The sequence below is a fragment of the Delphinapterus leucas genome, chromosome 3, assembly GCF_059928025.1.
Source record: "Delphinapterus leucas isolate spDelLeu-1000000601 "Yukka" chromosome 3, BTC_Dleu_Yukka2, whole genome shotgun sequence".
NCBI classification, from domain to species: Eukaryota; Metazoa; Chordata; class Mammalia; order Artiodactyla; family Monodontidae; genus Delphinapterus; species Delphinapterus leucas.
In genome coordinates, this window is record NC_143131.1 from 78,873,262 (window position 1) to 78,896,366 (window position 23,105).

General features: G+C 40.1%; 1 long non-coding RNA gene across 2 annotated transcripts in view; it reads left to right on the forward strand.

Moving 5' to 3' along the window:
* The window catches only part of LOC111184207 (uncharacterized), a 230,592-nt gene that overhangs the window by 74,501 nt on the left and 132,986 nt on the right, over positions 1-23,105 (forward strand). Inside the window, exon 3 of one of the 2 annotated variants that reach the window (XR_016392726.1) lies at positions 3,624-3,688. This is a non-coding gene — a long non-coding RNA (uncharacterized LOC111184207). Of the gene's footprint in view, positions 1-3,623; positions 22,735-23,105 lie in introns of those variants that run through there. The other variant, XR_002647227.3, reaches the window with a different exon arrangement.

Here is a 23,105-nt window from a genome sequence, read left to right on the forward strand (position 1 = left end):
ACATAGTAATGAAGCTTAAATATATTTGCAAATAAAATGAGAGCAAACTGTTCTCAATGAGAGACAGAAAATATCAATAAAGAGAGGAGGGGAACCAGGAATAAAATAGAAATCCAATCTATCTTCCCTTGAAGAAAAAAAAAAAAAAAGATGCGACAGCCTCCTTGTATCTGGTAATCTAATCTCGACACTTGTCTCTTCTGGAAGTGTAATTTTGGCTTCTTTCCTCACTGTGTACCCATCTCTTCCACTGCCCCCCGACCTTAACTCCTGGAAATGTATAGTTCGTGTAGAAAAGCAACATGTTCTGCCCTCTGGTAGAATGCCCCTGTAAAGGTGCCAGTAGAACTTAGATTGTCTCAAATGTAGAAATATATTTCCCACAATGACACTGGGAAACCTTTCAGGCTTCTGGATTCTTAAAGATTCTGCCACCTGAAAATTCTATTCCAAAATCTACTTTGCTGTGACTAATTGTTAGGCAGACAACAGAGTTATTCAAGACAAATATTACTGGTTTTGAACTGAGATTAATATTTTGAGAAAGCCTAACTATCTCTGTGGAACAATGTTTCTGATCAAAATGTTACCTCAAGAGCCCCAGAAGGTAAATAACTTTATTTGAGAAGAAAAAGATCCATTAACATTTTTGTCACATATGTCTGGTTAAATGATTTCTTCTGGGTGATAAAACAAGAAAATCATCACCATATGCTCCTTAATAAAACTTGTTCTAGCTTGAGAGTTAATACCACAGCTGATAGATTTTTGCATCTGTTTAAGTAATCTTTTACTACAGTCACCAAATTTAGTGACTTAAAATAGCAATTCATTGATATCGCAGACAGTTCTGCAGGTTGACTGGGCTCTGCTGAGCTTGGAATACTTGCTTGGAGCCTCTCATGTGGTTGCAGTCGGATGGTGGCTGAGCTAGAGTAATCTGAAGCCTTGAGTGGTTTGGACATCTAAGATGGTTTCTTGACTCATATATTTGGCTCCTGGGCTAGTATGGCTGGAAGAGCTAGAAGGTGGTCTCTCTCTCTTTCTATTAACACATGACTTCTTCACATGGCTAGCTTGGGATTCCTCATAGTAATACAATCTCAGGATAGTTAGAATTTTTACATGGTGCCTGTTTCTCCTAGAGTAAAGGTTCAAGGGACTCTTGCAGAAGCTGCAAGGCTTTTGGTAACCCAGCTTTGGAAGCATCACTTTTGTTTCATTCAGTTAGTAGAAAGCTAGTCATACACAGGTGCCAACCTATGTAACTCCTGACAGCAAAAGCAGGAACAATTTGAGCAATAAAATAAATACATAATATTGGATTATCAACCAAAGTACAATATAAGATAGGGATCCATTGGGTCCATACTGATATAAATGAATGATTAAATAAATAAATAAGTAAGTAAATGTGGGAGAAGAGACAAATCTCCCTTGAAGCGGCACTCCAAATAATTTATGTATGTAGATATTCCACCCTCAAGAAGGGGAAGCATGAATCCCTACTCCTTGTGTGGGCTGCTCCTATTGACTTCCTTCCAAACAGCACAGAATAGAACAGGGGAAAGAAAGAGTATCTCAGCCTTATGATCAAGGTCAGTATCAACAGTGATAAATCATGTTGACAATATGTATCCTTGATATGTTGTGATAAAAATGACACTTTACTCCTGTAATCTTCCTTCCAAAAACCTATAACCCCAGTCTGATTATGAGAAAAACATCAGACAGGTTCCAATAGAAGGACATCCTACAAAATACTTGATCTGTATTCCTCAAAACTGTTAGGGTCGTCAAAAACAAATTCTGAAAAACTGTCACAACCAAGAGGAAACAAAGGAGACAATGACAAGAAAATGTAATGTGGTATGTTGGATGCAGTCCTGGAACAGAAAATGACATTAGGCAGAAACTAAGGAAATCTGAATAAATTAGTATGGACTTTAGTTAATAATACTGTATTAATAAGTTTTCATTAATTGTAACAAATATACCATGAAAATATAAGATGTTAATAATAGGAGAAATTCGGTGAGGGGCAATGTGAGAACTGTGTGTACTATGACCTTATTTTTTCTATAGATCTAAAATTTTCTTAAAAATAAGGGTCTATTAAAAAAAAAAATCTAGTCAAAGGGCCCAGATTTGAAGGGAGGGGACTACAAAAGGTGTGAAAAACAGGAGGTGTGGTTCATTGGAGGACCATCTGCAATAGCATTCATTTCACTGATTTTCTTCTGAGGACCCACCTCTCTGCCCCTATTCCCAGTTCATATGGCTGAAGCCTCACCCTTTGGTCCTAGAGGTAGAGCCAGGACTCTGGCCTAAGGCAATCAGTGAGTTTCCCTGTCCTCACCAAAATCTCCTTACTTGTAACCAAAAGTAAGGGAATTGCATCTCCTTTGCCACAGGATAGTTTCAGTGGGCAGTGACTTAAGCCAGGGCAGTCAGAGTAATACTAGGACTGTTAGAAAAGTCGCTCTGGCTTTGAACTTGAATATATGTGAGGTGGGAGCTGCTGCCTCTTATCTTGCCATCAGAAGGGGAGTACTTGGAGGTGACAGGAACCACCAACTAGAGTCTGAGAAAGAAGCCAACAGAATGGGGGTAGCTGATAGGGATAGAATGAAAAGATGGAAAAAATGAGCTGTGGGACATTTTGGAGCCCAGAATCCATCCCTACTTAGAGGAGCTCTGCCTCTGGAGATTTCCCAGTCACATAAGTCAGTAGTCTCTTTTTAAGTCAATAGTCTCTTTTTGGCTTAAGTCAGTTTGATTTGGGACATTTTTGGTCCATTACAATAGAAAAAATTCCTAGGTGATATAATGAAACAATAATTGTCCTCCAGTTTATTTCTATGTTAAATATAATTAGAATATTATTTGACTCCTACTTTTCCTTGAGGCTGCTCTGTTTATTCTCAAATAATTCATTATTTATCTAAAGATAAATCTGGCAAAGAGTAAATTGGTAAATATGTTTAAAACATTCAGAACAATTGCACAGCACACAGGAAGTGCCCAATAAATGTTAGATATTATAATTATTGTTTTAGCTTACTTTAAACAGCTAAAACTTTATTATGGCACCTCTCATCTGGTGTTAAATATGCATGTAGTTATCACAGTAAAAAATTAGATGAATCATATAGCAAAGTGGCTAAAAGCATGTGTTTTATAAATCATGGGGCTGGGTTCAAATTCCAGCCCTGCTCCTTACTTATGGGAGCTCCTTACTTACTTATGTTCAAAGTCAACTATGTTCTAAAATTATAAATGAAGAAGTTGCACATGCTGAACAATAAGTTGAAAGAGATACTGTTTGCTAGGTGATCAGTGTCATAAAATTAAACTCATGGTGAATAAAGGGCATCAAACTGAAATTATATAAAACAAAGTAAAGGGGCTGAGATATAGTGTTATATGAATCTACTTTAAATACAAAATAGCTTTTAAAGAACAAGCCAATGCTAATATTTTAATTGTTGTAATGGGACCATTTGGGTTGCAAGTAAGAAAATCCAATTAAAATAATTTTCTCATCTAACAAGTCTGGAAGTAGCCTGGCTCCTGGCTTAGTGCTGTAATGATTGACTCAGTTTTTTTCATCTTTCATCCAGCTCCCTCCCTGTTCACAAGGTGGCTGCAGCAGTTCCAGCTATCACAATCTCACACCAATGTCCAGGTAATAAAAGAGGACATCTTCCTTGTGTTTCTGTAGAAAAACTAAGTAAGAAACCTTTGCAGAAGAAGCCTGTTTCCCACTGTTCCATCCTGCACAGACTTCTCTTCAAGTCTCATTGGCCAGAAGAGGGTCACAAGGGAAATAAAAGTACCTGGTACAACCATTTGGGAAAACTTTTGGGCAGGATCTACTAAAGCTAAACAAAAGCATGCCTTATTTCCCAGTAAACTCATCTTCTAGGTATATACACATGAATGTCTATGTGCGCCAGACATGTCTGAGAATATTCATAGCAACACCATTCATAACAGTCCCAAACTGGAAACCAGCCACCCAAGTGTCCATCAACTAGAGAATGGGTAAATAAATGATGGTATAGTTCCACATTGGAAGACTGTAATGGAATCCAGTATTCACTGGAATACTGTACAGTCATGAGAATGAATAAATGACTGCTCCATGCTACAACTAATGAAAGAAGTCTGTTACAATAGAGTACTAACTATATGATTCTATTTATATAAATTTTAAAAATGGGCAAAATTAATCTATAATAATAGGAGTCAAGATAGTGGTTTCCTTTTGGGAGAGGTTAGAGTTATTGGGCTGGGCTTCTGGTGAGCTGGTAATGTTTTATTTCTTAACAGGTGTGGTAGTTTCATGGGTTTATTTGTGAAAATTCACTGAGCTGTATATGTACCATGTTCATTTCTCTATATGCATGTTATACCTAAAATTTTTTCTTTAAAAAACTATGCACATGCAAAATAGCATTTATTTAATGAGTAAACGGGAATACAAAGAAAACTGAGTCCCTGCCTTCATGGAGCTTAATTCTAATAATAAAAATAAATGTAAAATAGTAATAGCAGGTAATACTTAAATAGTGTAGATTGTGTCGCAGATAAAATTGTAACCATATGAAGTAAATACTATCAGCAACCCCATTTTAGAGCAGAGGAAACTAAGGCACAGGGCTGCCTGCTGTGCACTCTACCACATAATAAGTGGTAGAGTGAGAATGCAAGCCTAGTAACTCTAGGGTCTGCCTTTTAACCAGGATGCCCTATTGCCTCTCATGCTAGTGGAGGAGAAAGACAAAAAGCAAAGATAGGTACAAAAAGTATCTCAGGTGGCAATAACTACAACTGAGTAAAACCAAGGTACAGAGGCAGAAAGTGATAAGGGGGATTACTCTTTAAAATAGGACGATTAGGGAAAGTTCTCTCCCTCCGCCTTTTTAAAAACAAAGCGACATTTGGACAAACACATGAAAGAAGTGAGTGAGCCATGTGGATTGATCAATAAGTGTGTCAGGCAGAAGAAACAGCAAGGACAAAGGCCCTGAGGTGTGCATGTTAAGTTCAAGAAATAGCTAGGAGGCCAGAGTGGCTAAAGTAGAATGAGATATGGGAGAATGGGAGGAGACAAAGTCAGAGTTAGTGGGCACCAGGTCATGGATAGCCTTGTAGGCCAGTGTTTGTACTTTATAAAGATACGTATATGTATCCAATGACTTAGATAGTAAACATATTAGAGTGAGTGCTTCCCATAGGGAGAGGAATGGTTGAGGGAATCATGACTAAAAGAGTTAAATACAAGGGAGGGACATAGCACCAACCTATTAGGCCAGAGTGTCATGAGTATTATTAACTCAGTTCTACACCTGAGTTGTGGGGCAGAGGTGGGAACAGCTCTGGTGTAGCCTTTAACCAGAGAGAACTCTATACTCCATCTCCACATCACTATAAATTATCCAAAAATTAAAATGATTGCATCAGATCTCCATTTCAGAGAAGAAAGATATGCCCTAAGAGTGTTAGGACTTCTCTGTTTCTGATGATTCATTCCCATGCAAGTGGCAGGATTTGTAATGGATGGCACTGCCTTTGGCCTGCAGTGTGGCAAAAGACCTCTTTTCGTTTTGGCAAAGCATCTTACCAAAAGATTAATAAGACATAGTTCCTATAAAAACATATTAACATCAATCTTTTAAAAACTATATGATTTAATGGTTTAATTTTTTGCTAGAAATGTCAGGAATATGACAAACTACGTGAATTGATGCTTAAAACATTGTGATTTCTTTAAAAACAAACATCCTGCATGCACACCAGTAAACGCCAAGAAGCATCGAACCTCATTATTTGTATTTAAACCTAAATAGATTTCTTTTGTCCAGAAAAAAATTTATACTTCATTGGTAATAGGAAAGATCTTGCTTTAGGTTAGAGAGATTTTTATTTTATTCAGGCTAATTTTTGCAAATTTTGCCTCCTTCTTTATTTTTGGGATCTCAAAACCCAGAAAAGTATCTTTTAAAAAAGGACAATTGTCCTGTAACTATTCAAGTGAAATAATATTTAAAAGCATTGTGTCCTGGGAGTTCAGAAGTTGTACTTTTGACTTCATTAAGGACTTTCAAAGAAAAGAGAGTAGAAAGAGAACCATTTTCTGTGATTTGACTCGCGAATGAGCTTCTAGGTTCCAGATCTATATTAAAATGCAATTGTAAAAGGGGTGGGCACTCTGCACATTAATTTATAATGTGTCTATTAATCAGTTCACTATTTATTGAATGTCTCCTGAATGCCAAACACTGTGCTAAGTACCTGGGATATATTGATGAGGGAAAACAGACACAGTCCTGCCTTCATAGTGCTACAGGCTAGCAGGGCAGTGTACATCAGTAAGTCATTACACAAGCACATATAAAACTGCAAGTGTGATGAGCACTGTGGAGAAGAGGCTCATGATGCAATGAAAGCCTGTATGGAGGACTTTGGACTAGACAGGTTGGTTAGGGAAGGCTGCTCTGGAGACATGATGGTTACATTCTGATAGGAAGGAAGAAGGTAGGAATTAACTTGGAGAAGGAGGAAAGACAGAGAGTGAAAAACAGAGGGAAAAGCCAAGTGATTAGACGGAACACAGATCTGAAAGAAAGTCAGTTCTGGAATTCTCAATTAGAGAAAGGAAGAATATAGATGAAGGTTATATTCATTTATTCATTTAATTAAAACGTATTGAATGCCTACTGTATGCCAAATCTTGTTCTAGAGCCTGGAAATATTAAAGAGCATTGGCTTTGTCGTATAAGTAAAGACATTAAAAAGTTTAATCATGCAGGGATTAAATGGTGGGGTGGTGATATGATCATATTTTTGCTTTGCAAAATTAACTCCAAAATTCAGAATGGATGAGAAGAGGCCAGAGTGTATTTTGTGGACCAGCTAAGAAGCTAACCAGGTGCTCCGGCTGAGACACAAGGGTAGCTTGCATGAGGAAAGTGATGCTGGAGATAACCAGCATCACCGGGTGTGGACAGTTTCGAAAGATGGTTTAGGAAGCAAAATAGGACATTGTGATAGGTTGAGGGGGCAAGGAGAGAAATGTCAAGGATGTGTCTGAGGGTTCTAGCTTATATAGCTAGATGGGTTGCATAAAATAATGGCAATAATAATTAACATTACTAACCGTTTTGACCTGAGTTTTGGGGTGGTGAGGGGCTATGAGTGGAAATTACTGAAGTGTAGTCTTTAGTCAAAGTAGAGTCCTTCCTCCAACTCACCATAAGTGACCAACAATGATTGCCTCAAATCTCCACTTTTTTTGGGGGGGGGACAGAGTAAACATGTCCTAAGTATGTTAGAATTTCACTGGTTTTGATGATCCATGTGAACAGCAGAGTATTTTATAAGCTGCACTGCTTTGTCCACGCAGTGATGCCAAGAGTCCTTTTCTCTTTAGACACAGCATCTTCTGAAAAGAACAGTAAGACATAGTTCCCAAAAAGCAAAGTAAGTATCCAGTGGAGGGGGGATAGCAAGGAGTGGAGAAGAACACACCCCAGATGCTCAGCTGGGAGCCACGTCAGATCAAAGCCCAGAGCATGGAGATGCAATCTGTGAGGCTGGAGCATAGGGTGGGACGTGTGGCCTGGCGGGAGATGAGGCAGAGGTGCAGGCCGAGGTTGCATGCCAGAGGACCCTCTGCACTTTGCTGAGGTTTGACTTTACCCGAAGGGCAGTGGGGAGACTTTGAAAAGGTTAGGAAAATGTCAGGAATAAGATTAGATTTGCATTTTAGAAAGATGACTTTATAATAATTTAATAAATATATAAATATAAATATAAAAATAAATATAAAAATAAATAATAATTTATCCTTATTTTATGAACTTTTTCTGAATGTGTATTATTTTCACAATAAAAATGATTTTTAAAAAAGGAAAGCCTATTTTATCTGATAGATTGGGTTAGACTCGGCATGTGAGACAAAATATAGGGAAACCAGTTAGAAAGCTATTGCAACAGGAGGTTGCTAAAATGGAGGAGAGGATGCGAACTTTGGAGCCAGGAAGACTTAAATTTGGATAGACCCTGGCTGTACCACTTCTTGACTGAGTGAACTTGGGCGTCTGGTTTTCTTTTCTGGATGTCAGTTTTTTTCATCTGTAAAAATATGGGTAACAGTACCTCCGTACCTATTTTCCGTTGTGAGGATTATGTATGTGAACTTCTCAGCATACAGTACTCTCAGTAAACGTAGTTCTTATTAATGTTAATGATGAAAAGAGTCTGAATTAAGGCAGAAGCAATGGGAATGAAGAAGGGGAGAGTAGATGGTAATGATGTTAAGGAGGTTGATTATATAAGCTTCAGGGACTGACTGAATGAACGTGGAGGAGCTGCCATCAGACTTCTCAGGGATCCCACTTGGGTGGAATTAGGCAGATGGTGCTCGCATTCACTTAGAAAGAGAAATCAGGAGGGTTGGGTTGTTGGTTTGGGGGGTGGGCAGGTTGGGAATGAGGGGAATTATGTCAGTGTGAGACTTGTTACACTTGAGATGCCCCGAGGACAGCTGGCTGTATGGGTCTATAGCTCTGTGAGGAGTGGCGGCTTCAGAATGGATATTAGGGAGGTGGAACTTTCTAATGAACATATGCTCAGAGTAATGAGTAGAAGGCCAACGTTAGGGCCATAGGGAACGTGAGCATTTTAAGAGGACGGCAACAGAACAGGAGGCAAGAAAAGGGGAATGAGAAAAGGAAACAATAGTCATATATGTTAAGAGGAGAAGCAAGAATTATAAGCCAAGAGATAAGAAAATTTCAGGAGGAAGGGAGTGGTTAATACCGTCAACTGCCACAAAGAGGTCAGCTAAGGTTTTCACGGAAAGAAAAAAAGCATTTGATTTAGCACCTGGGAGTGAGTGTGTGTGTGTGTGTGTGTGTGTGTGTGTGTGTGTGAGAGAGAGAGAGAGTGGTGTTACAATCTTGCCAGAGCCCCTTGAGTGGAGCGGTAGGGTTGGAATCCAGATTGCAGTCTGTGGAAGAGTGGACAGGAGGTATGAAGTGGACCTGGGCTGGAATTGTCCTCTGTTCTTTTTGCGAGGGGAAAGGGAAAAATAGGGATGGTGGAATTTTGTTTGTTGGTTTTAAGAATGAACTCTTGGGTGTGTGGGGAAGTAGCGAAACTAGAGAGAGAAAGAATAAGGGTGATTCTGCACTATGTGGGAGGGGTAGAATTTGCCAGCACAGGTGAAGGAATTAGCCAGAAACCAGAAAAGGGAGGTCACTTCCTTTGGAATGAGAGGAAAGCTGGCACAGATGGATACGGATAAAAATAGGTAAAAGCGTGGGCTGGAGAGGTGTGAGATGTTGAGGAAGTTCACACTGATGATCTCAGTAGTCTTTGGGAAGAGAGTGGCACTGGCCACAGGGCAAAAAGGTTAGGAAGGCTTGGTTTTACTAAGCTGTTTGGGGGGCCAGGAACAGTTAGTTGCTCACAAATGGGCTCCAGAAGGGACCGTTGAGTAACATTCCAGTTCCTGCTGGGGTTGAAGGTAGCTTCCTGGCTGGATGTCCTCTACCAGTGTTCCCCGTTGCAGCCACGCAGGACTGAGGAAGGGGCTATCAGAAGTGACAGGGCTGAAGGGCTATGGAAGGGCAGGGCTGAGTGTGTGCAGGAGCTGACGGGGAGGCAAGGTGGACAGTTGTTCCTTGATCCAGAGAATGTAGGCCATGGTGGAGAGCAGGACTGGTGAGTGTGTGTTTAGGAATTTGAGGCCATGGTTTTAGCAAAACACATACCCTAACACTTAACACCTGTAATCTGAACAGAGCGGTGCAGGGTGAGGCCTGTGGTTATCTACATGGCTATTTTTAGTTTGATGGTCCCTAGTTGGTGGTCCCTCTTGTTTTCGCTTTCCTGGGTGGAGGCAGCAACTTAAAAAAAACCTAATTAGGGACTTGCCTGGTGGTCCAGTGGTTGGGACTCTGTGCTTGCACTGCAGGGGGCGGGGGTTCAGTCCCTGGTTGGGGAACTAGGATCCCGCATGCTGCGTGGCATGGCCAAAAAATAAAAAAAAAAATAAAAACCTAATTAAAAAGAAATGATTTCTGTCATTTGAGGTCTTTGGACAATGGGAACACCAGAAAAGATCGTAAAATACTGTTGAGACCAAAGCAGTATTTATACAGGCATTACAAACAACTTGGGCACTACTCTAAATTAAGTTAAAAAAAATATCATTACAAGACAATGCATAGGTTCTTCTTTCTTCTTTTCCTAAATTGCTTTAAATCTTGTATGTCATATTTTAGTGAGAGGAAATAAAATGGGGTATATGTAGCTACTGTTACTGGATTTTTTATTCAGGCTAGTGTTTGTGTGTGTGTGTGTGCGTGCGTGTGTTTACCAGTCAAGGAGCCCCTCTGTGCATTTTTTGGCATTTGATGTCAAGTATTAGTGCTAAACAAGAATATCTGTTGGAGTTAATAACAGTAGCTAAAATTCTCTTTGCAGTTGACTGCAAAGATGGGAATAAAGTATTGAAATGAAACTGTTTAGGAATTTGTCTTTCAAATAAAAATATCTTTAAAATTCTGGCAGGTGGGCAAAGTAAGCAGGCAGCTTGGGGTTGGAGGTAACAGAATAGTTCTGGAAGGGACCAGTTATACCAATAAATGTTTGCTGCCAAGTGCTGCCTTTTAAAAGGAGTGCTTGCCCCTTTTATGGGTTCCCTCTCTTGAACCAGTCTGGTTGGAGGAGGGAGTGGGGAGAGAAATTAAACCTGTTAGGGGAGCCCATCAGTGATTCTTATAGGCGATAGGGTTAGTGTGATGGCAGCCAGGTTTCCTGCCAGAAGTCGACCTGGTGCTATAAAAATGTCAGGAAGAGCGTGCACAAAATGGAAACACAAAAATGCCAACTATAGGAGAATAGATAAATATATTGTGGTTAATTCTCACAATGTAATATTTACTTGCAATGAATGAAAGTACAAATATACATGACACTTGGATGAATCTGTCACAAAATGTTAGTGAAAAAAGAAAATCCCAGGAAACTATATATAGTACAATACCATTTTTGTAACATTGAAAAACAAGCTAAGGAATAATAAACACAAGGTTCAGGATAGTGGTTGGTTACCCCTGAAGTGGTGAGGGTGGAGGGCACACAGAGGACGTCATGGGGAGAGCATATAAATAGATATTAGTTATTGTTAATATCATTGTTTAGGTTCGATGGGGTATTCATGAGTGTTTATATATCATTTAAAATAAAGTAAATAAAATGAAGAGAGCCATGAATCGATTGATTGAGATAGTGCATCAGAAACCAAAGAAATGTGTATTTCTAGCAGCATGACATTGTGGGCAGCAAATATTAGCATAACATGGGCCCTGTTGGCAAGCCCGGCCCTTCTCACTTGATGAACAAGGCTGAAGAACCTCTTCCCACAGGGCTTTACCTTCTAGTACGAAGATGGACTACAAACAAAGAATTTGACAAAGTCATAAATTCCGTGAAAGAAAAACAAAACCAAAAACATAATAATATCTCTTTGTGTAGTCATGTGCAGGTATGTCTCTAGGATAGATGTCCAGAAACAGATTAGTTAGATGGAAAGTATGTACATTTAAATTTTTGATAGATACTGCCAAATTGCTCTCCAAAAAAAGGTTGTACTAATTTACGTTTCCACAACCTTCTTTTTCCACATTCTTGCCAACACTGGTGATTATCAAATCTCTTGGCTTAGCTAACTGGCAAAATATGACATCCCATTTTTGCTTCAACCAACCAATTTTTAGATGAGCTTTTAGCATGAGGTTCATTAGTGAATTGAAGACTCTGCATATTTCTTTTCCATTATTGGCCAAAGAATGGCTGTAGTTGTATTTGCCTAAAAGTTCTTTGGGAGGGGCTTCCCTGGTGGCGCAGTGGTTAAGAATCCGCCTGCCAACGCAGGAGACATGGGTTCGAGCCCTGGTCTGGGAGGATCCCCCATGCCGCAGAGCAACTAAGCCCATGTGCCACAACTACCAAGCCTGCGCTCTAGAGCCCGTGAGCCACAACTACTGAGCCTGTGTGCCACAACTACTGAAGCCCGCTTACCTAGAGCCCATGGTCAGCAACAAGAGAAGCCACTGCTATGAGAAGCCCGTGCACCACAACGAAGAGTAGCCCCCACTCAGCACAACTAGAGAAAGCCTGCGTGAAGCAACAAAGACTCAACGTAACCAAAAATAAAAAGAAATAAATTTAAAAAAAGAAAAATTCTTTGGGAACAGTTGTGCCCTGTGTTTAGATCTATTAGTTTATAATCCATTTGGTCAGAAGTAGTGTTTACCTAAAACCCTTGGAGGGATGGAAGGGGAGGGAAGGGAGATTTATCCAGTGCTTTTATGTAGCAAGTAGTGGGCTAGGTGCTTTCACGTGTTCTCTCATTTAGTTTCTTCTCCATGGCAGGCCCTTTGAGGAAGTTTGGAGACTCATAGAATTGAAGACTTGCCTTAGGCATGGAGTTAGGCAGTGATTCAGCCAGCTCTCACTTTGTTTAACATAATCCCCCCACCACCCCGCTTAAGCCTAACAGAAGATAGCACCATTTGAAGGATTTAGTCTTTTAATGGTTCTATTCCAGTTGTTTCCAACCTTGGCTGTACATTGAAATCTCCTGGGGAACCTGAAAAAAATACTCATACCTATGTCCTACTCCCAAAGATTCTGATGTAATTCATCTGAGGTGTTTTTAAAAAAACTCCCAGTGGATTCTACTGTTCAGCTAAGGTTGAGAACCACTGGTCTGATTCATCTCCAGACTTCTTTTTAGACTTGTGATCTAATTGATCTCCAGATTTCTTTTTAGACTTGTATTCAGTACCTGTAATGCAATTTTGTGACGCTCTTTTGCCACCTTATCTCCTAAAAGTTTTTCAACTTATTTTTTTTGGTTTATTTTGAGACTTTTGGAAAAAATCCATAATAGGCTTTGGAATAATTGCAGATATCCTGGTGTGAGATGGGTAGAAAACTGCATTACTAAATTGAGGTCAGGAATTGCTGAGCTAATTATTTCTCAGGTCTTTATTTTGCAGTTTTTAAAATCAGTGAACCAACTGCAACATGACATAAGCAGTCTCCATCTTGAAGAAGAGTATCAGCAGAATATTAGTATCACTTATGACTTTTCACAAATACATTTTCATCTGTTATTGAAGATGAAATAGTACAGAACAGGGAGCTCAAAAAAGGAAATATGTCAGCTGCAATAAATGAAATCTTATTCAAATGTTATTCAGTTTCCCTGGGAATGTTTACCCACTGCCCTATAAAAGTAAAATACCTACTGATTGTCTATCACATATATGATGAGCTTAGTCAGTAAAATCATTTCCCCCTTCTGTGATATCAAGATGCCTTCCCCCCTGCAGTACAGCTTTAGAAAAACTAGACACAATTATTTTGGCAGCTCAGATGGGGATCATCATGGCTCTTATCTATTCAGTTGTTGTGGGTTTTTTTAAATTTTATTTTATTATTATTTTTTTTTTTTTGCGGTACGCGGGCCTCTCACTGTTGTGGCCTCTACCGTTGCAGAGCACAGGCTCCGGAAGCGCAGGCTCCGGAAGCGCAGGCTCAGCGGCCATGGCTCACGGGCCTAGTCGCTCCGCGGCATGTGGGATCTTCCCGGACCGGGGCACAAACCTGTGTCCTCTGCATCGGCAGGCGGACTCCCCACCACTGTGCCACCAGGGAAGCCCTGTGGTTTATTTTTAATGTACGTTGATCTTTGATATTGCATTTCTTGGTGGTGTGGGCAACAGTTATAGGAGAACTGTGTGGTGATTTTTAGCACAGACCTTGTTTTTTCCTTTCCAAAGCACTTATTATTGTTGTTGCTATTAATATTTTAACTTGTAGGTTTTTTCAAACCAGTTTAATGTAACTTCTGAATATGGAATCCTATTCGATTTCTGTGTGTCCTGTGAATATTTTGCTTCTCCTTCCAGTCTTCTTTTCTATAAGTCTCATTCATCATGGTCTCGCTCATCCTGATATCAGCTTTGCAAAGGCCACACACCAGGAAAGGGATCCAGCACGATAGTATAGGAAAAGCCAGACTTGGTGGACTTTACTTGTAGTGCAACATCAATGCTTTCTTATAGAATTTTGAGTTATTCTATGTCACAATTTCCTAAATCTATAAAATGGAGATAACAGTTCCTGAGGACTAAACAACAGACTGTATGTGAAAGCACTTTGAAGTGTATAAAGTGTGGTATATTCAGTACTATTTATTTTTAACTAGTCCATTTTCCATCTAATATCTGCAAAGTTGGTAAAATAAACCAAAAACCATCTTGAAGCTGCTCTCTGGTGTGTGATGAGTGTGTGAGATCGGAATTTAAAGACCTCATGTGAATCAGGGCAAATCATTTCATCTCAGCTTTGGTTTCTATCTTTAAGATGAGAATAATAGATAGATGCCAACTCGGATGGTGGATGGATTAAATACTATCAACAATATGAAAGTACTTTGTAAAGGGCAAAGCACCTCACAAACATTAGCTAATTCCTCATTTAAATTTGGGTGCATGACCCATCCTTCAAGTCACGCATCTTTTTCCTCAGCTCCAAGGCCCAGAAACTCAGTGCTACCTCCAGAATTCCCACACCCTCTCCCATTTTGCTGCTCCTTCCCTAGGTCCTCCCATCTGGACACCTCCACCTTCTGACCTTCTTTCACCTTCTTTACTCCCACCCCTCTCCCAGATTATCCTGACATTTTCTTTCCCTGGGTTTTATTTTCTTCATTATGAAATTACACTTCTATTAATATAGATTAAGATTACACTTACTTTTAATGCTGCTTGTGACTAGCATTTAAGATGACTAATCTGTTGATTATCCCAAAATAAATGTTACTAAGTTGTGTTGTTCTTTTAGAGAGTATAGTGTATTTTAGCAGTGACCAGAGTGCCAGAACCCACGGTAATGACAAATATAAATATTTCTGATCTGTGTTAGGTTTGAGGTACATGTTTAAGGAAGGATGTGCCTTTTGTTACCATCCAAGGTACGCCTTCTAGTCAGCTCCTCACTCTGCTAACTAGAATGCTGCTCCTAGATGGAAAGAAAATAAAATACATTTTTTACCTTTTTTGGCAGTGCCGCATGGCTTGTGGGGTCTTAGTTCCCCAACCAGAGATCGAACCCAGGCCCTAGGCAGTGAAAGTGTGGAGTCCTAACCACTGGACCACCAGGGAATTCCCTTTTTTGGATTCAGATGAAAAGTTATTTAATAATACCTTGATTATATTTTAAATAATTTTAATAATGTCATATAATATATATTTTAATTCTTTTGTTGAATTTTGATTCAAATATAAGATGATAAGTTTTTAAAATATTATACAAATCTCCTGAAACACATGTGTAACATAACATACCTGTTCCTTAAAAAAATCCCAGTCAGTTCTGTTCCTATCTTAATAGTATTCTACAATGTTTTCTACCAAAAAAAAAAAAAAGTTTCCTAATGTCCTCTCTTTTTATTAAAAAAAGCATCACTTTTAGGTGGAGATTCTTTTTCACACAGAGTCCCTAAAGTCAGCTGACTTCCCCCAGTGATGTATACCTAATGTAGAGCAGTTGATTTTTGAAACTTTTCTGTGAACTCACAGGAAAAAATAAAAATGAGTGAAAAACCAAACCAAACAAACATCTCTGATTATCCTAGAGATTTTTCTTGCTGGGAGTTCTTTATCTTTTGCGCTCTTGCGGGTGCTTTACTAAGTCATAGATTTTAACAACAAACAGATCTTCTATGACTACTTTGTGTAGCCAAAAAAAAAGAAGTTGCTTCTGGATAACTAATAACTTTTAAGTCATTCGTAATAAAAACAATACTCCTTCCCTTGGGCTATGAGACTGCTTGGGCTGAAAGAGATTGAGGCATTACTTAGCGCCAACTCCTGTATTTATTCCCAAATGGGGAACTGGGCCCCAAGGAGGTGACAATTTACTTGAGTTCACACAATGACTAGTTTTATTGGGGAGTTCTTAAGAAAGAGTATGGATAGGCATATCTAGATAAGAGATAAAAAACATCTGAGTTATATTGGTTTGTTAGTGAGCTGTTAGCCATTTCATCTTTCAGATGTTATTTATCCGTGATTCTGTTCTCTTAGCAAAGGGAATAATAGAATCAGGATTCCTGCCCTCTTGCTGAGCTTGGAAGAGTTATGTGTGTGTGTGTGTGTGTGTGTGTGTGTGTGTGTGTGTGTGTAACGAGGAGTAAAGGAAAATTAGCCTCTTTTTTTTTGAAATTTACTTCTTCTCTGGCCTGGTGTGGTCATAGTTCTTAACCCCTGACCTTAGAAAAATAAGATTTTAAAGTGTATGTTTTGGTGCGGGGTAGGGGGGCTCCCAGCATCCCTGAGGGGAGCCTTGACTTGGATACTTTCAGGGCAGGGCCAATCACTGCTGGCTCTGGTGTTGAACGGTTCTAATTGCTTGAAAATTTTTCATTATATTGAGTTGAAATCTGTTCCCTGTAATTTATACCCACAAGTCCTAGTCCTTCTTTCTGGAAAAACCCAGACCCAATATATTCAATTGACTGCCTTCCTCCTCATGGAGGCCTCTTCTTTCTGGAATAACCACTCCCATACCCTTCAGCTTTTCTCCATAGGGCATTATTTTCAGAACTCTGATTGCTATGCTTAGGACTCAGTCTGGTTTTGAACTGTGTCTTTTAAAATGTGAGGTTGAGAACTGAGTATCTCTCCAGATGTGGTTGTCCATTATGGAACATACAGCAGAACCATAACATCTGCTAGCAACTACATTTCTATTAATAGAGACTAAATACATTTGCTTTCTTGGTAGTTGCCCTTATACTCTTGACACATATTAAGCTTGGGAGCAACTAACTCCCCTGCATATTTTCTGTGTGAAATGATATCCTATCAGGTCTCCTCTCGTCTATGTGTGTGCAATTAAATATTTTGATCTGACATTTATCTATGTTAGTTGTTATATTATGGTTTCATTGTGTCAAGAGCATCTAAATTCTTGACCTTGTCCTTGATTTATTATAAATCATTTGTGTACTTTCCTTGTAGTAAAAGAATAGTCTTAAGCATTTTGAAGGGTGGGGAGCATTACTTTTCTTAGAAATATCTAGCAAAAAATGCATTGTTACTTGACCTTATCCTAGGTCTCATTAAAAAAATAAAGGTGTGTATGTGTATTGTAGGGTTTATACTACATAGTGGATGCTATGGTGTACTACCTAGATCTCCCCTTCAGAACCAAGTCACTAATTCCCCTAGTAACTGGGAAAGTTGGAAGCTGAGGGCCCTGAGCTAAATCCCTCTCTGGGAATTGCCCTCAGGCCAAAGTTTATCTCACGCATATCATACCACCTTCCCAGGGGCAACCTACATACAATGACTGGTCAGGCAGGGGACTAAAGGCTCAGTCTCTTTGCTTTGAGGAAGGGCCATCCCAGCTCCGGAGATTCACAGTGTGACAGCTGAATCCTTTGTTGCGACTGCACTGAAGTTCAACTCTTCTCTCTGTCCACAGCTATGCCCCCAAAGGCGTGGATCCAAGGATCTTCCTCAATGAACTTTCTGCACTCAAATTTCCTTCAGAATCTGTTTCCCAGGGAAACAGACCTAAGAGATTTGGTAACAGAAGTGCTCTGAGGAAGCTCCTCTAAAGTGGGATTTTGGACCTTGGTTAGTGCAGATGGCTGGCAATGGTGTGTAGAAAGAGAAGTAGCCTGAAGTAAGAATATTTATAAACTCGTAGACTGTGAAAAATAGTTTATCTGGTTAGCTAGGGGACTGGAAGGAGAAAGATTAGAAGATAGGGGATAAGGAGGTCTGGAGAGGAGCATATAGATGGACACATGGGAGTGGGCATAGTGTGAAGATATTTATATCACATGTTAATCTCCACCAGAGAGCATCCATAGTGGAAGGGCAACTAAACAACCAAGTAGACCAAATTGTTACCAACCTGGGTCCTTGGACTCTTTAATCAACAGAAATTGCTAAGAGGCCAGATGAGAAGTTCAGGCAAGGCTTTATTGGGACTCATGCTCTAGCATGAGGGAGTGAGAACAAGAAACAGGTTCCCTTGCTTGCACCTCCTTGGTGGTGCTGTGTGCAGGGATCATGCACAGAACCCTGCTTTTGCTCTTGGCACCTCAGAAGTGGCAGTTGGGTTTTGGCCTTTTTTTACCTTATTGCTCATAATTTGCCCCAACTGCACATGTATGCAGTTATTTTTAGTCTCTTATAGTTTCTTTGTATTCTGTTGCTCAAGGAGACGTTTGTCCAGGTGCAGGTGCTCCAGTAAAGGGTCCCAGGTCCCAGGCCTCAGCCAGTCTCAAAATGACTTAGCTGATGTTAGCCAGTCTCTGTCTTTGGTCATCTCAATGCTGACATAACAGGAACATAAGTGGAATAGCCATGATGGCTGTGATGGAGGCTACACATGGGCCCAACAGCATGAGCTCTCCTTTACAACGTTCATTTAGTTACTGCAGCTACTGAATGGCCAAATTTCAGCAATAGATACTGTCTTAGCTCAGGATGTTTTAACAAAGTGCCATGGACTTGGTCACTTATAAACAACAGAAATTTATTTCTCACAGTTCTGGAGGTTGGAGGTCTGAGATCAGGATGTCAGCATAGTCAAGTTCTGGTGAGGGCCCTCTCCCAGGTTGCAGACTGCCAGCTTCTCATTGTATCCTTACATGGTGGGGAGCAGAGAAGGGAAGCAAGTGCTCTTGTGAATCTTATATGGGCACTAATCCCATTCATGAGGGCTCCACTCTCATGGTCTCATCTAATCCTAATTACCTCTCAAAGGTACCTAGTATCATCAAACCTTCTAATATCATCACGTGGGTGGGGGTAGGGTTTCAACATATGAATACTGGGGGGACAAAAGCACTCAATTTATAAGAGACCAATGCTGAGTCCCCTGTATGGCACCATCCCTCAAGAATACCTACCAGTAATTGGTGACAGCTTAATTACACTGAACTCTTTTCACCCTGGAATCAGCATAGGTTCTGGGTGTGGGTTTGCCTTACCTTCCTGCAGGACGTCAATTAACACCACTATCCTGGAACTAGAGAGTGTTTGGTCCACCAGCAGAGGGTTTGCATGACGCTGTATTAAACCAAGGTACCCTATCTACACCAAAGGGTGTGTGGAAGCGGATACATGATCGTAGGGTTCTCCAACCTTATTAAATACCACACCATCAAGAAGCTGCTTGCTTAGCAGAGTGATAGAATGACCTTGTGAAAGCACTACTGAGGTGCCAGCTTAGAGATGATGACCTTTAAAGATGGGGTGTAAGTGCAGTATGTCCCCTCAGTCAACCATCATTATATAGTTCCATGTGTCTAAGAGGCAGAATACATGGACCCAGGGACCAACAGTTGGAAGTAGGAACAGCCTCATTTACCACCTGTCTCAGTGGCCCACTCAGTGGGGAATTTGGGCTTCCTGTCCCCACAACTCTGGGATTTATGGGTTTAGAGGTCCTATTTCCCAGAAGAGGAGCACTTCCATCAAAGAACAGTATTACATCCTGTTAAGCTTTAAGCTATGCTGAAACTCCATCACTTCAGATTCCTCAGGCCAAGAGACCAGCAGTCACGAAAAGGAGTCGACCTCCTGGCAGGAGTAATTGACCCTGCTGCTACATTAGTAAGGTCTGGAAAAATCTGTTTGGCCCTTAGGTGATCCACTGGGGGATTTTTTAGTACTTGTTGCCCAATTTAAAAGTCAATGGAGGGCTTCCCTGGTGGCGCAGTGGTTGAGAGTCCGCCTGCCGATGCAGGGGATGCGGCTGGGCCCGTGAGCCATGGCCGCTAAGCCTGTGCGTCCAGAGCCTGTGCCCTGCAACGGGAGAGGCCACAACAGTGAGAGGCCCGCGTACCGCAAAAAAAAAAAAAAAAAAAAAAAAGTCAGTGGAAAAATATATCAGTCATGGCCTGAGAAAGGCATGATGACTAGAAACTCAGTCCCTTCAGGAATGAGGTCTGAGTCACCCCATAAATTAAACAACCTACACCAGAAGAGCTGCTAGTTGAGGGTAAGAAGAATATAGAATGGGTAATAGAGGAGGGATACAATGACAGCCTCAAGACCAGCTGCAGTGAGTTTGTCCCACTAACCTCTTTCAGCATCCTCAGAAAAAGAGACCAATCAGAATCTTGGAGGATTTTCCCTAGAGCATATCATATGAAGCCAGTGGATACAAGTGGCACAAGTACTGGGCTGTAGTGGATGTGGGGCACTGCTGAGATTCTTCTCTTCAAAACTGAGGCACTCAGTTGCTGGACTGTTGAGGGCTGATAGTTCTCAGCTGAATCCCTGTCTGGACATTACTTTCAGCTGAAGGGAGCCACCTCAATATTATGCCTCTCCCTGGGAAATGGCCTGTGTTGAATGACTCGTCACTGTGGGGTTATAAAACTCAGTCCCTTGACTCAAGTGGTACAACTCAGAAGGACCATCCCAGCTCCAGAGAACCCTGTGGGATTAGCTGAGTCCTTTGTTACAACTGCAATATAGTTCATCTCCTCCCTATGCCCATTCCTATTTCCTTTACTCCTCTGTAATTGTTGATCCTGAGTGCATTTCTCAAGAACTCTCCTGCATAGCAACAGCCATCTCAGAGTCTATTTCCCAGGGAACACAAGTCATACCATGTCTTATTCGGGTAGATCAGAGACTCTATATGAAGTACACACAACTGTACTGCAACATACAATCCTGATGTGTGGTCTTATTTAGTTGGGGGCTGCAGTAGGTACTTTACATGCCTTACTTTATTTACTCCTTTTAGCAACCCTGGGAGGTGGCTACATGTCATTCCCAAGTTACAGATGAGAAACTGAAGCACAGAGAAGTGAGGTATGTTGCTAATTTCATACAAGTAGTTAGCACTGAAGTTGGAATTGGAGGTTCATCATTCTGCCTTCTACTATACTATGCTGTTCTAAAGGCTTTTGGAACACAAGATGGTAGGTGTTTGCTGGAGGCTCCCAATACGTCTGAACTGAGCATGTGAGACTGTGTGTAAGGGGCTCCCAAGCAGTACATGATCCATTCATAAGTTTACCTGTAAGAAAGCTAGTCTACTGGTCATTGTGGTTTATCCTCTGACGGAGAGAGGGGAGTAATTTAACTTGTTAACTTCTTTGGGATGGATTAGCTGTTAAAGAATTTTAAGTGACATAGATTTGTGTGTCCTATTGACCATGAGAATGAGAAAGAAAATGGTAGCAGAGGGACAATAGTTTCTTCTGGTTTGACTCTAGTATTTCTTAATGCTATCGACCAGGTGGTAATTGGAAGCCAGGCTTGGTGTCCTTGCCTCTTGTTGCCATGGACAATAGTGAATGTTGAATAGAGATTATGTCAGAGAGTGGAGAAAGATACAGACCCTCATAAGCCCAGGGAGAGTCTTAAGCTTGTATCTAAGTTTCTTTACTCAAAGCTAATTTCGGTTATATCATGTTGTAAATAAAGTTGGCACTAGAGTACTGCAGACAGCTGTTGAGAGATGGGCAGAAGTATGTAATTGCAGCTCTCATAAAGATTTCAGTCTTGTACTTTCAGTAAATAGATGATAATTAAATTGAAAAACTTTAACCTTCACTAATTACAGAATGTGCTTCAAACCCTGACCATGGCGGTAGTTATTGTGGTGAAGTCTCCCGGTTCTGTCTATAGTTTACAGCATTTGTGAAACTTCTCTTCATTTTGCCTGATTTTCACCAGGATATTTCTCATCTGTGGTTTGTGTTATGTTGCCTACAGGGGAAAAAAGTCACCTGCTTAACTATTTAAGTAGTCGTAGGTCTATAGTTTCCTGAAATAACCCAGTCTAACTTTCTCAGGAAGGTGTGATATTCCCTTTTCTGGGAATTGCTTTTTGCTTCTGATTCTTACCCTCAGTGACATCTATGCCGGTATCTTATTTCCATGCTAAGTGAGATAAAGTTAAAGCATAAAAATTAGCAAAAGACATCACCAAAAAATAGCCAGGCAAGGTGTCCCCTTTGCTCAACTCCCTTTATCCTCTTTGCACTGACCTCACATGTTGGTAATGGCTATATATTGGGATACATTTCTGACTTAAATTTTTTAAAGGCTAGTAATTGTCTTCTGGTACTTGTTATTCCTGTTGTCAATATTCCTTAGATAGATATTCTTCTAAAAATATTTTTTAAAAAATCCCTAATGAGTGATTTCAAAAGGCGGGGGTTGGATGTGAGGGGTAGTACACTTTTTCTTGGTGTAAACCAGGAGCACAGGTAACCTTTTCTTTTCCATCACTATTTCTTGGAACTTTGAAAGCACATCAGTGAATCAAATCAGCTTCCCCAAACATCAGTGGATTGAGCATAGCTGAGAGTTATTGTTTCCAATTTTAATTGTAATTTTAAAAAACTTCAATGCTATGAAGGAAAAAAATTATTGAGAGGAGGAGCAGAAGAGAGTCTTCTGAGCTGGAAATGCCATATACCATGATCCTGAGTGGTGGTTACATTCATTGAGCGGTATGCGTAAGACTTGAGCTCTACATTGTATATATGTTACACCACAATAAAGAAAACTAATATTTTCTAGTTTTGAAGCATCTTTTATTTGAAAGCATTTAGAACATGAGATAAAGTAAGGGAAAGAAATTTTTAAAGTGTAAACGTGTAAATTTTAGTTCCATCTATGGAAGTAAAAGATGTCATGATCTAGAAATATAACTAGCATATTTGGTATACGAAGTAGATTGCCCTCTACCCTCTAGCCCTGGATTTTTAAATTTTCTATTGATGTATAGTTGATTTCCAGTGTTGTGTTAGGTTCAGATGTATAGCAAAGTACATATATATTGTGTGTGTGTGTGTATATATATATATATATATATATTTATATATATAATGAATGTGTGTGTGTGTGTATGTGTGTGTGTATACACACACACTTCAGTCCCTTGGCCTAGTGCCAGAGAGGGAGTTCTCTTTGTGCCAGATGATTCTTACCTCTGTCCCTGCTGTGGGACTCAAAGGTTTAATT